Genomic DNA, 13,050 nt, shown 5'->3' on the forward strand with positions numbered 1-13,050 from the left:
AGTCAGTTGTGGATGTGTCTCATGATAAAAATGAATCCCAATGCTGTAAGGAACAATATTACATAAGAACCTGGATTGTTAGGCCCATGAATCAAGGTAAATTGCATGTGGTCAAGCAGGAGATGGCAAGAGTGAATATCAACATCTTAAGAATCAGTGAACTAACATGGACAGGTATGGGAAAATTTAATTCAGAATATCATTATATCTACTATTGTGCACAAGAATCCCATAGAAAAAATGGAGTAGCCTTCATAGTCAACAGAGCCCAAAATGCAGTATGTGGGTGCAATCTCTAAAATGACAGCATGATCTGTCAGTTTCCAAGACAAACCATTCAATATCACAGTAATCCGAGTCTGTACCCAGTCACTGATGCCAAAGAAGCTGAAATTGAATGTTCTATGAAGACCTAAAAGACCTTCTAGAACTAATACCATAAAAAGATGTCCTTTTCTTCATGGGGATTTGGAATGCAAAAGTAGGAAGTCAAGAGATAACTGGAGTAACAGGCAAGTTTGGCCTTGGAGTACAAAATGAAGCAGGACAAAGGCTAACAGAGTTTTCTCAATAGAAAACACTGGTCATAGCAAACACCCTTTTCCAGCAGCAAAAGATGACTCTACACGTGGACATCCCAAATGGGATGAAGTCAGATTGATCAATACTGAAGTCAGATTGATCATAATTTTTATAGCAGAAAATGGAGAAGCTCTTTACAGTCGGTAAAAACAAGCCTTAGAGCTGATTGTGGCTCAGATCATCAGTTCCTTATTGCAAAATTCAGGCTTAAATTGAAGAAAGTAGGGATCATATGAAAAGCAAGGGAATTCCCAAAAAACATCTACTTCTATTTCATTGACTATGCCAAAGCCTTTGACTGTGTGGCTCACAAAAAAAAACTGAAGAATTCTTGAAGAGATGGGAATATGAGACCTCTTTACCTGTCTCCTAAGAAATCCATATGCGAGTCAAGAAGCAAGAGTTAGAACATTACATGGAACAACTAACTGATTCAAATTGAGAAAGGAGTATGACAAGGCTGTATATTGTCACTGTGCTTATTAAACTTATATGCAGAGTCAATTATTCAAAATGTCATGCTGGATGAATCAGAAGCTGGAATTAAGATTGATGGGAGAAATATCAACAACCTTGGATATACAGATGATACCACTCTAATGGCAGAAAGTGAAAAGGAAATAAAGAGCTTCTTGATGAAGATGAAAGAGGAGAGTGAAAAAGCTGGCTTAAAATGCAACATTCAAAAAACTAAAATCATAGCATCTGGTCCCATCACTTCATGGCAAATAAAAGGGGGAAAAAGTAGAGGCAGTGACAGATTTCTTTTCTTGGGCTCCAAAATTACTGCAGATGGTGACTGCAGCCATGAAATTAGAAGATGCTTGCTCCTCAGGAGGAAAGTTATGACCAACCTGGAGAGTGTATTAAAAAGCAAAGATATACTTTGCCAACAAAGGTTCATATAATCAAAGTTGTGGCTTTTCCAGTAGTGATGTACAGATGTGAGAGTTGGACCACAAAGAAGGCTGAATGCTGAAGAGTTTATGCTTTCAAGCTGTGATGCTGGAGAAGACTCTTGGGAGTCCCTTGGACTGCAAGGAGGTCAAACCAGTCAAACCTGGTTTGAAACCAAAGGAAATCAACCCTGAATATTCGTTGAAAGGACTGATTCACTGAAGCTGAAACTCCAATGTTTTGGCCACCTGATGTGATGAGTTGACTCATTGGAAATGTCCCAGATGCTGGAAAAGATTGAAGGCAAAAAGAGAAGGAGGTAGAGGATGAGTAGGTTAGATAACATCACTGACTCAATGGACATGAATTTAAGTAAACTGTGGGAGATAGTAAAGGACTGGGAAACCTGGCAAGCCGCAGTACATGGGATCGCAAAAAGTCGGACATGACTTAGCAACTGAACAACAATAACATGCCTGAAAGCAGACTTCTGTATTAAATGAATGAAATAAAACTAACAGTTTACAGAGTGCATAAAATTAATGTATGAATGGTTAATTGACGAAATGACTTGAAGATAACATGACCCAACCCTATCTAAAGAAAACTGCAAGTTTTTTTTTTCTTAAAACTTATCCTCACTTACCACTACCATTCCTGTCACTGTCTTGCAACTATTGTGTATATTTTGCCTATAATCATACTTTGTTTTTATACTTTACTATGATTGGTGAATATTTACCATGTGTCAGGGAAAATAAATGATATATATTAGGATAAATATAGCAGAAGTCTTCACTGTAGCAAGATTTAAGTTTAGGGAAACTAATTTTTTCAAAGATACATAGTTATTTTGCTTTGATTTAAACCTAAATTTATCCAAAGCTAAAATTGTGATATTGTTCCTTAAACTCACAAATCTCAAAATATATCCTTTAGACTATAACTGATTAGCTAGCTATATGTATTATTTATAGATTTTCTTCTAGCCAATTAATATACTTATCTTTTATCCTAATGCCTAGCTGTAAATAAATTGGTGAAGCCATGAATGATAAAGCTCCATGGATTCCATCCTCCATATGGTCATGAGAAACTTTAACTCCAACATTTTGAAGTCATGAGACATACATAAGTCCATCATCTCTTATAATATCATGTTGACAGGTGAGGATGTAAGTTAAGGGCAAATTTTGCAGCTGGGAATCATTGACTGCCAAGAGTGATAACCTACTATCCAAAAGTGCTGAATACGAAGGATTGAGTCTTCTAAGAATTGGTTCTGTATATATATGGTTCCTCTTATACTCTTCAGGAAGGAAGGTACTCCAGTTAACTGGGTTGAACAGATGCCTTGACCCATGAGGCATGTGTTGATTTTTCATCATTGCCTGGGGGAGTGCTTTATCCTGAGTCAAATACAGGCATGCAAGTTCTAATGCCAGTTTCTTTGACAGAAATGGACCATGCTCATTTTCTCTGTGAGAAGGAATGGAGATATCAATGACCTGTAAGCCAGGGTAAATTAAAGCTTGTGCTTTCAGTTTATTTTTGAATTCTGGATCATTCTGTATCTGAAAAAACTGTATACTAAAATATGAATGAATCAAAGGCTTCAAAACTACAGCAGTAGCAGCCTTTACTCAATCATATCAGCTGTGATGATATAAATAATTATAAAAATGAATTAGTTCCTAGTAATTATTTTCATCATATTTATACTTCATAGGGCATTAAAATGTGTCATCCCACTTTCATCACTAAAGTAATGATTCACACATATACACACATGCATTTATTCATATATGTAAGTTACAGTTGGTCACTCAGTTGCATCTGACTCTTTGTGATCCCAAGGACTGTAGCCCACCAGGCTCTTCTGTCCAAGGAATTCTCCAGGGAAGAATATTGGAGTGGGTTGTCATTTCCTTCTCCAGGAGACCTTCCCAACCCAGGGATTGAACCGAGGTGTCCCACATTGCAGGCAGACTCTTTACCGACTGAGTCACCAGGGAACCACCAAATAAAAAAATAATTATGTGATTCCTAGGAAAGATGAGGAGAAGGCAATGGCACCCCACTCCAGTACTCTTGCCTGGAAGATCCATGGACAGAGGAGCCTAGTGGGCTGCAGTCCATGGGGTCGCTAAGAGTCAGACACAACTGAGCGACTTCACTTTCACTTTCCTCTTTCATGCTTTGGAGAAGGAAATGGCAACCCACTCCAGTATTCTTGCCTGGAGAATCCCAGGGATGGCAGAGCCTGGTGGGCTGCCATCTATGGGGTCGCACAGAGTCGGACACGACTGAAGCGACTTAGCATAGCATAGCATAACATAGGAAAGATGAAAAGTTATCTATATTGAAAATCATTTGTGACCTAAGTGAGAAGAAAAAAATGAATACAGCAACAGGATATCAATATCCAAATTCACATTATCTAAATTCAAAAGGAATTCTATCAAGTTAAAGGAAATATTCCTAATATACAACTCACCTTCATGCAGTATGTATTTGGAGATTCTCTTTCTTATAGAGATAAGAGATCCTGAGATTTCAGCTATGGGGTGAGAAGGGCCATCATACATTTCCCTTCCCCTTTTTTTTACTTCTATGCTCTACAGAAGAAAACCTACAATTAACCTCTGAGGAGCAACTACCTAGACACAGATCAACCTTCTTAATGACATCTATAGAAATAAATATATCAGCTGCCACTCCACATGAAAATCTCAGTATCTGGAGGGTCTTTCTTAAAGTTAACCCCTCATCAAAGTAGCTGACATACAAAATGAGAGAATTAATTGAAAATAATCCCAGTGGAACCTCACAAGGGGACATGTTAGCCAACCAACTGAAACTGCACACTCACGGTATAGCAGGTGCCACAGTTCCAAAGCGGAAAATGAGGAAAGACAAATTTCTCTAACATAATCTCTCTTATGCCCTTGATCACACCCCAGTGCCCTCAGACAGATTATTTTCTAAACCAGCGGGCTCATCTCATAAGCAGAGTGGAAGAACAACTGCACACACATAAACAAAAACGAGACAGAGAGACTCAACCAATACCTTCTCAGGCTAGTAGCAAAAGTGATCCTACAAGAGGAGTTAGACGATCCTACTGGTTTTAAAGATAGGTATCCCTCTTCTTATGTCAGTTTTGTTCCAAAAAATTGGTTTTGTAAGTAAGAAGTATATATTCTACTGAATTCCTTTTTCAAATATATTAGTTATTGTGGGCTGCTATTATTTAATTGCACATAGCAAAAATTTTTTCATAAAGAAGGCAGTGAAAGTGAAAGTCGCTCAGTCGTGCCCGACTCTTTGAGACCCCATGGACTATCCAGTCCATGGAATTCTCCAGGCCAGAATACTGGAGTGGGTAGCCTTTCCCTTCTCCAGGGGATCTTCCTGACCCTGGAATCAAACCGGGGTCTCCTGCATTGCAGGTGGATTCTTTACCAACTGAGCTATCAGGGAAGCCCAAATAATTGATGTTTTCCAACTCGGGTGCTGAAGAAGCCTCTTGAGAGTCCCTTGGACAGCAAGAAGATCAAACCAGTCAATCCCAAAGGAAATCAACCCTAAATACTGACACTTCAATACTTTGACCACCTAATATAAACAGCCAACACATTGGGAAAAACTCTGATGCTGGTAAAGACCGAAGGCAGAAGAAGAGGGTGACAGAGGATGAGATGGTTGGATGGCATCATCGATACAATGGACATGAACTTGGACAAACTCTGGGATATAATGAGGGACAAGAAGGCCTGGCGTACTGCAGTCCATGGGGTCAAGAAGGGTTAGAAATGATTTGGTAACTGAACAATGAACAGCAGCAAGGGTTTGAACACTGTAAAAATGGCCATTTTTCTTTTTTATTACTGTAGTGATTCTTCCATGTAAGCATGACATGTGGCCCAAATGTTATCTCCTCACATTCCACTGAAATACACGAACTACAATAATCCCAAGTGCTTGGTAGACTGTACAGTTTACTTAAAGAGAACAACAGGCTTCCCTGGTGGCTCAGTGATAAAGAATTTGCCTGCAATGCAGGAGACCCGAGTTCAATCCCTGGGTCTGGAAGATCCCCTGGAGGAGGGTATGGCAACCCACTCAAGTACTTTTGCCTAGAGAATTCCGTGGACAGAGGAGCCTGGAGGGTGATGGTCCATAGGGTCACAAAGAGTTGGACACAACTGAAGTGACAAAGCAGTGGCAGCAGCAAGAACAAATCTGTTTATCACGTTAAAAATGGTTCCTAGACATTGTTTTATTTCCCTCAAAATTGGTGATTAAATTAGGAGGTTTATTTACAAGTATATTTTTCTTCCTTCAATGCTTTAGAGCCACATTATCTAAAGGTAAAATTATGTAAAAGGACAGGTTTCTTTGTTGTTGGTTTTTCCATTTAGCAGTTTAAAATATAAGTCCATTAAAAACATTCTAACAAAAAGAAAATGATACTTTTGTGTTAGAGTTCTAGCATGTGTATGTGTTATAAATAAGTATAACATATAACACATAAAACGTACCAATTGAGCCGCTGTTGCTGCAATTAAACCCCCAGCGCTATCACCTGAAATACAGACTCAAGTGGGATCCACTCCATATTTTTCAAGGATTTTATCTTGTAGAAAGAATTTGACCACAGAAACATCTTCATGGGCAACAGGAAATTGATATTGATGACCTAATCTATAACTTCAGACAAGAAAAAAAAAAAAAGAAAGAAAGAAAAGCATATATGATTAAACTTCAGTTGCATATATTGAGGTATCTCTCAATACAATCAGTAGGTCCAGAGAAGAAAATTGACCCTGTTTTGAATCTTTAATTTCCTTTAATTTCACCAATCATAACTAGGCTTACTACTAACTTGTTTTTCAAATAAAATGTAGATTCTTGGATAAAGTTTTTTTTTTTTTCAAATGTCCTGTCCAATGGGGACTTGAGAGAGATAAAGATTATGTCTTCATCCTCAGAACATTGTATATAAATTTTTCAGTAAATGTGCAATCAATAGGGGAGATGATCTCTCTGTAGCATTTATTAGATTCTTAAATGCAGTTGGTAGCAAATATTTTCACAACCATGTTAAGAGTGCACACTAGATTTTCAAAGCAGCAAATCTGAGAATGAATGATTTGTAGATGTCTTATGGTAGAAATTTATTTAGGTAAAAATTCTATAAAATAACATGTTCTGTTATGAAAACATATCATAAGGTGAATACATGAGTATGAGCTTACATATTACCTGCAAACATAATTCAAAAGAAAAGTTTTGAAATTTGATATTGAAGTACAGTAAGTGATCTTGTGTAACAACTGTCAAAATCATTTTAAGGCAAATTATTAGAGCATCTGTTAATGTGAACAACTATATATATCTCTCTATATATAGTTTATTCGTCTAATATTGGGGCAAACTCTATTGGGTTGTCTTACTTTTTTTTTTCTACTTATACTGGTAATCTTACTATAAATTTGAATTGGTGAGTTAATAATATCAATACTAACCATTACATTCTGGACAGATAACCCTTGCAATTTTGTCATCTATCTCACCAGAAGATGGTAAAGGACAAGAAGGCTTGGCATGCGGCAGTCCATGGGGTCGCAACTGGGTCAGATGCGACTGGGAGACTGAACAACAACAATCTATATCTAAAATATCTGAAATATATTTTAAATATAGCATAAAATAAAGAACATATCAAAATATACTATTACTTTAAATGCTCTTCAGGATTAAAAAAAAAACAAATATCAGAAATAACTGATGGAATTCTTAAGAAAGGTACAACACATATTACCATTTAAAAGTACCTAAGATAATAAAATGGTATATTAGGTTAAAATTATTAAGTGAAAGGGAGAATATTCTAATTATTATAGATCAGAAGTGTCTCTGAAAACATCTAGGTACTGGTTGCTCTAAGGCAGCAGTGATAAGCAGAACAGCACGGGTTTCACTTGTATGTTAGATTCAATCTACTTAGGTTCTCATATACCAAGAAATTCCACTATATTCTCTATTCACTATTGGGCTAGAAGTCTTTAAGAAAATTTCTGCACTACTTAATCGATAGGAAAAATGGGGGGGTTGGGGGAATTATCCTGAAGATGGAGTAGAGAGAATGTCTAAATAGGTCATAAAGGACTGGATATTTCCTAGTCTTTGCTGCATATTGTTGGAAATTTGGGCAAAAATCATGAGTACTTATGTTCTCTCATTTTGAGAATGACTATAAACTCCCAGATGGTTCCAACATTTTCATCTGATGCTCCTCCATAAGAATATCTATATAACCAACATCTTATAATAACCTATAATGGAAAATAATCTGAAAAACTGTGCATAACTAATCACTCTGCTGTATACTTGAAACTAACACAATATTATAAGTCAACTGCATGTGTGCATGCTAAGTCGCTTCAGCCATGTCCGACTTTTTGCAACCCCATGGACTGTAGCCCACCAGGCTCCTCTGTCCATGGGATTCTCCAGGCAAGAATACTGGAGTGGGTTGCCATGCCCTTCTCTGAAATCAACTGCAGTTCATTTTTTTAAAAGAATATTTATAAAATTAAATTTTTTATCACCAACTCAAAAAAAACCAAAAACCCCTCAACATCCCAAATGTGTAATGGATAATTAAACACCTAGGCATTTCTTAGAAAATATCATAGCTGTATTGCCAAAAATGTTCAGCCTGTGTTGCCTCCCAGAAGTCTGTCTAATGACAGAGGTAAAAGTCCCTTTTGTTGGAGAAGGAAATGGCAACCCACTCCAGTGTTCTTGCCTGGAGAATCCCAGGGACGGTGGAGCCTGGTGGGCTGTCATCTATGGGGTTGCACAGAGTCAGACATGACTGAAGCAACTTAGCAGCAGCAGCAGCAGGCCCCTTTGTCATTCCCTGGTGGCTCAGACAGCAAAGCATCTGCCTACAATGCAGGAGACCCGGGTTCAATCCCTGGGTCAGGAAGATCTCCTGGAGAAGGAAATAGCCACCCACTCAGTATTCTTGCCTGGAAAATCCCACAGACAGTGGAGCCTGGTAGGCTACAGTCCATGGAATCGCAAAGACTCAGACATGACTGAACGCTTTCACTTTCACTTTCAGGCCCCTTTGGAGAAGAGTGGATAATGTAACACTAATAAAATTTACTAACATAAAACAAAAAAATCCCTAAGATCCCTGTCTTTTTAGGAGGTCCCAAGCTGTCATTTCTGAAATGAAAAAAAAAAATAATTTGAAAGTGTACTCTGTAAATAAAAAGCAAGGGAAAACCACCTACACATGTGGAATGTGATAGAAATGTGTTTATGATTATAGAGTTTCAGTGAAAAAAATAGGAGTGGTCATTCTCAAATTACACAGTGTAAAGAATTATTGAAAAGGGGAAAATGGATTCCACAGTGTATAAAAGTGAGCCTGAGAAATATAAAGAGAGTGATAGAGGACTACAAAGAGAGAGAGAGATTCCGGAGCAAGGAAGATCAAGGTAGAAGAGGTTGAAACATGCTTAGGTGTCAGTGGAAAGGACACATTTCTAGACAGAGGAAAGAGAAATATGGATTAAAGGCAAAACAATATGAGGAAATATGATCCCAGAAAAAAATAGAGATTAAACTTCACCAAAAGATTAAAGTGCATTTTGTAGGATGTAAGTAGAAAGAAGTGAAATTAAGGATGAAAACAGTGTTAATAATTTTAAGGACACATAGGTACTCAAGGAGAGGGAGGGCAGAACATTCTGAATTTGGACAGACATCCTTGATAATTGAGAGAGGATGAGCTGAGAGACTTGAAAGAGCACTGAGGGTTTGGAAGTGACATTGACATGAAGGACAGAAACTAAATACACACAAGAAACAGCATCTTTAAGCCACCTTCACTGTTGGTAGAATGGGACTGCTCACCAGTGATGTGAGGGTTAAGCCTGTGGCTCCTGCTGACAGGCCTAGATTTGTCCACAAGTTCTACCACTTGCTAATAGTAGGGCTTGGAACAAGTTACTGAACCATTCTGTAGCTACCTTATCTGTAAAACTGTGACAGCTGTTAGCCATCCTAAGAATGTGATTACCAACCAAATAAAACTAGACCACCCACCTGACTAGAGTAGCATCCTTGGTTGTTTTGAAACGTTAGTTCAGTTCATTTCAGTTCAGTCACTCAGTCGTGTCTGACTCTTTGCAACCCCATGAATTGCAGCACGCCAGGCCTCCCTGTCCATCACCAACTCCCGGAGTTCACTCAGACTCACGTCCATCGAGTCGGTGATGCCATCCAGCCATCTCATCCTTTGTCGTCCCCTCCTCCTCCTGCCCCCAATTCCTCCCAGCATCAGAGTCTTTTCCAATGAGTCAACTCTTCGCATGAGGTGGCCAAAGTACTGGAGTTTCAGCTTTAGCATCATTCCTTCCAAAGAACACCCAGGGCTGATCTCCTTCAGAATGGACTGGTTGGATCTCCTTGCAGTCCAAGGGACTCTCAAGAGTCTTCTCCACCACCACAGTTCAAAAGCATCCATTCTTCGGTGCTCAGCTTTCTTCACAGTCCAACTTTCACATCCATATATGACCAATGGAAAAACCATAGCCTTGACTAGACAAACATTTGTTTGCAAAGGAATGTCTCTGCTTTTGAATACGCTATCTAGGTTGGTCATAACTTTCCTTCCAAGGAGTAAGCATCTTTTAATTTCATGGCTGCAGTCACCATCTGCACTGATTTTGGAGCCCCAAAAAATAAAGTCTGACACTGTTTCCACTGTTTCCCCATCTATTTCCCATGAAGTGATGGGACCAGATGCCATGATCTTCGTTTTCTGAATGTTGAGTTTTAAACCAACTTTTTCACTCTCCTCTTTCACTTTCATCAAGAGGTTTTTTAGTTCCTCTTCACTTTCTGCCATAAGGGTGTTGTCATCTGCATATCTGAGGTTATTGATATTTCTCCCAGCAATCTTGATTTCAGCTTGTGCTTCTTCCAGACCAGCGTTTCTCATGATGTACTCTAATATAACTTAAATAAACAGGGTGACAATATACAGCCTTGACCTACTCCTTTTCCTATTTGGAACCAGTCTGTTGTTCCATGTTCATTTCTAACTGTTGCTTCCTGACCTGCATACAGATTTCTAAAGAGGCAGGTCAAGTGGTCTGGTATTCCCATCTCTTTCAGAATTTTCCACAGTTTATTGTGATCCACACAGTCAAAGGCTTTGGCATAGTCAGTAAAGCAGAAATAGATGTTTTTCTGGAACTCTCTTGCTTTTTTGATGATCCAGCAGATGTTGGCAATTTGGTCTCTGGTCTTCTGCCTTTTCTAAAACCAGCTTGAACATCTGGAAGTTCACGGTCCACGTATTGCTGGAGCCTGGCTTGGAGAATGTTGAGCATTACCTTGCTAGCATGTGAGATGAGTGCAATTGTGCGGTAGTTTGAGCATTCTTTGGCATTGCCTTTCTTTGGGATTGGAATGAAAACTGACCTTTTCCAGTCCTGTGGCCACTGCTGAGTTTTCCAAATGTGCTGGCATATTGAGTGCAGCACTTTCACAGCATCATCTTTCAGGATTTGAAATAGCTCACCTGGAATTCCATCACCTCCACCAGCTTTGTTCGTAGTGATGCTTTCTAAGGCCCACTTGACTTCACATTCCAGGATGTCTGGCTCTAGGTGAGTGATCACACCATCATGATAATCTGGGTCGTGAAGCTCTTTTTTGTACAGTTCTTCTGTGTATTCTTGCCACATCTTCTTAATATCTTCTGCTTCTGTTAGGTCCATACCATTTCTGTCCTTTATCGAGCCTATCTTTGCATGAAATGTTCCCTTGGTATCTCTAATTTTCTTGAAGAGATCTCTAGTCTTTCCCATTCTGTTTTTTTCCTCTTTTTTTGCATTGATCCCTGAGGAAGGCTTTCTTATCTCTTCTAGCTATTCTTTGGAACTCTGGATTCAGATGCTTATATCTTTCCTTTTCTCCTTTGCTTTTCACTTATCTTCTTTTCACAGCTATTTGTAAGGCCTCCCCAGACAGCCATTTTGCTTTTTTGCATTTTTTTCCCATGGGGATGGTCTTGATCCCTGTCTCCTGTACAATGTCACGAACCTCAGTCCATAGTTCATCAGGCACTCTATCAGATCTAGTCCCTTAAATCTATTTTTCACTTCCACTGTATAATCATAAGGGATTTGATTTAGGTCATACCTGAATGGTCTAGTGGTTTTCCCTACTTTCTTCAATTTGAAACGTTAAACAGATCACAAAGTCAAAATCCTGGGTATAATGACTCAGGCTATAGGCTCTTTGAGGAAAGGAGTCATTATTTGCGTCTTACATTCTGAATTGCCTTAATACAATATCCTCTGTATTCAATGCTATGTGGTGAGTCAATAATATCAAGAGTATAAAAACAACTTTGTGTATATATGTGTATGTGAACTCTATGTGATATGTCTGAGAGCCTTTGAGTTTGTGTCTGTGAGAATGTGTATGACTATAGTTTTCTTAGCTATTCCATTGTACTTCTTAGAATCGTTTCTAAACATTAGATGGGAATAGACTTGATGGGAGGATATAATTACTCAGTTGTATTTTATTTTTTCATTTGAAATTCAAAATGAATTTCCCATTTTACATTGTCAGTATAACTTTATTTGATAATAATTTTTATAATAATCTAATATTTTTATGATTTGCCAAGAAGTGTATGAAGACCTATATATGAACCACAAATGATACATATACATACTTATAAACATATCAACACTCTACTAATTATATATATACCACAATGTATTCTAATATAAATACATACAATGTGCAATACACACAAACACACATGCTCACTCATATTTGCTTATATAAAAAGCACTTACTACAACTTCCCAAAACAAAGGCACCACCATGAACAAAAATTACAGCTGGTCTCTGGCTTTCTGACTTCCTTTTTGGCAAGTACAAATGTACTGGAATATCACTAAAGGTTATATCCATCACTGTAATGTTTTCATCTGAAATTAGTTGTGTGTAGTCCAGTTTCATTATTATGGAGAACAATTCATCAAATCTTTTAAGATGTATTTTTTCCAATAATGTAGCCTGTCACAACAAACAAAAACAAATTAAAACACTAAATATTTTGATTTTTAGTACATCAAAGGCATATAAATATGCACTCAAAAAAGAAGAAAAAATATAATAATACCTTAGAGGTCTTATTGTACATCCTAATACATAAACAACAATTGCTTCCAAATAAATCTCAAGTATGTAGTGTTTTTAAACAAAGAGTAATCTCATTCATTTAACTTTTATCAGTTTACATGCAACTTATTTTGGTCTACTTATTTCTTAAATGTAAGTTATAAAATTTTATCATAAAAAATTATCTGAGTAACAAGATTTTACACTTTTCTATATGCAAATTCCGAATATTTTAATTTCATTTCATTACTTATTTATTTAAAGTTTCAGAGAGTTTATAATCTCAGGCAAAATTTCATCAAAATTTTTAGTCACCAATAAGCTAAATTTAAACTT

The 13,050-nt window shown here is 37.6% G+C and overlaps 1 pseudogene; it reads right to left on the bottom strand.

The window, feature by feature from the left end:
* Positions 1-1,819: 1,819 nt before the first annotated feature.
* LOC102410589 lies at positions 1,820-12,552 on the bottom strand (annotated as a pseudogene).
* Positions 12,553-13,050: the final 498 nt, after the last annotated feature.

Source organism: Bubalus bubalis, chromosome 1 (genome assembly GCF_019923935.1).
Source record: "Bubalus bubalis isolate 160015118507 breed Murrah chromosome 1, NDDB_SH_1, whole genome shotgun sequence".
NCBI classification, from domain to species: Eukaryota; Metazoa; Chordata; class Mammalia; order Artiodactyla; family Bovidae; genus Bubalus; species Bubalus bubalis.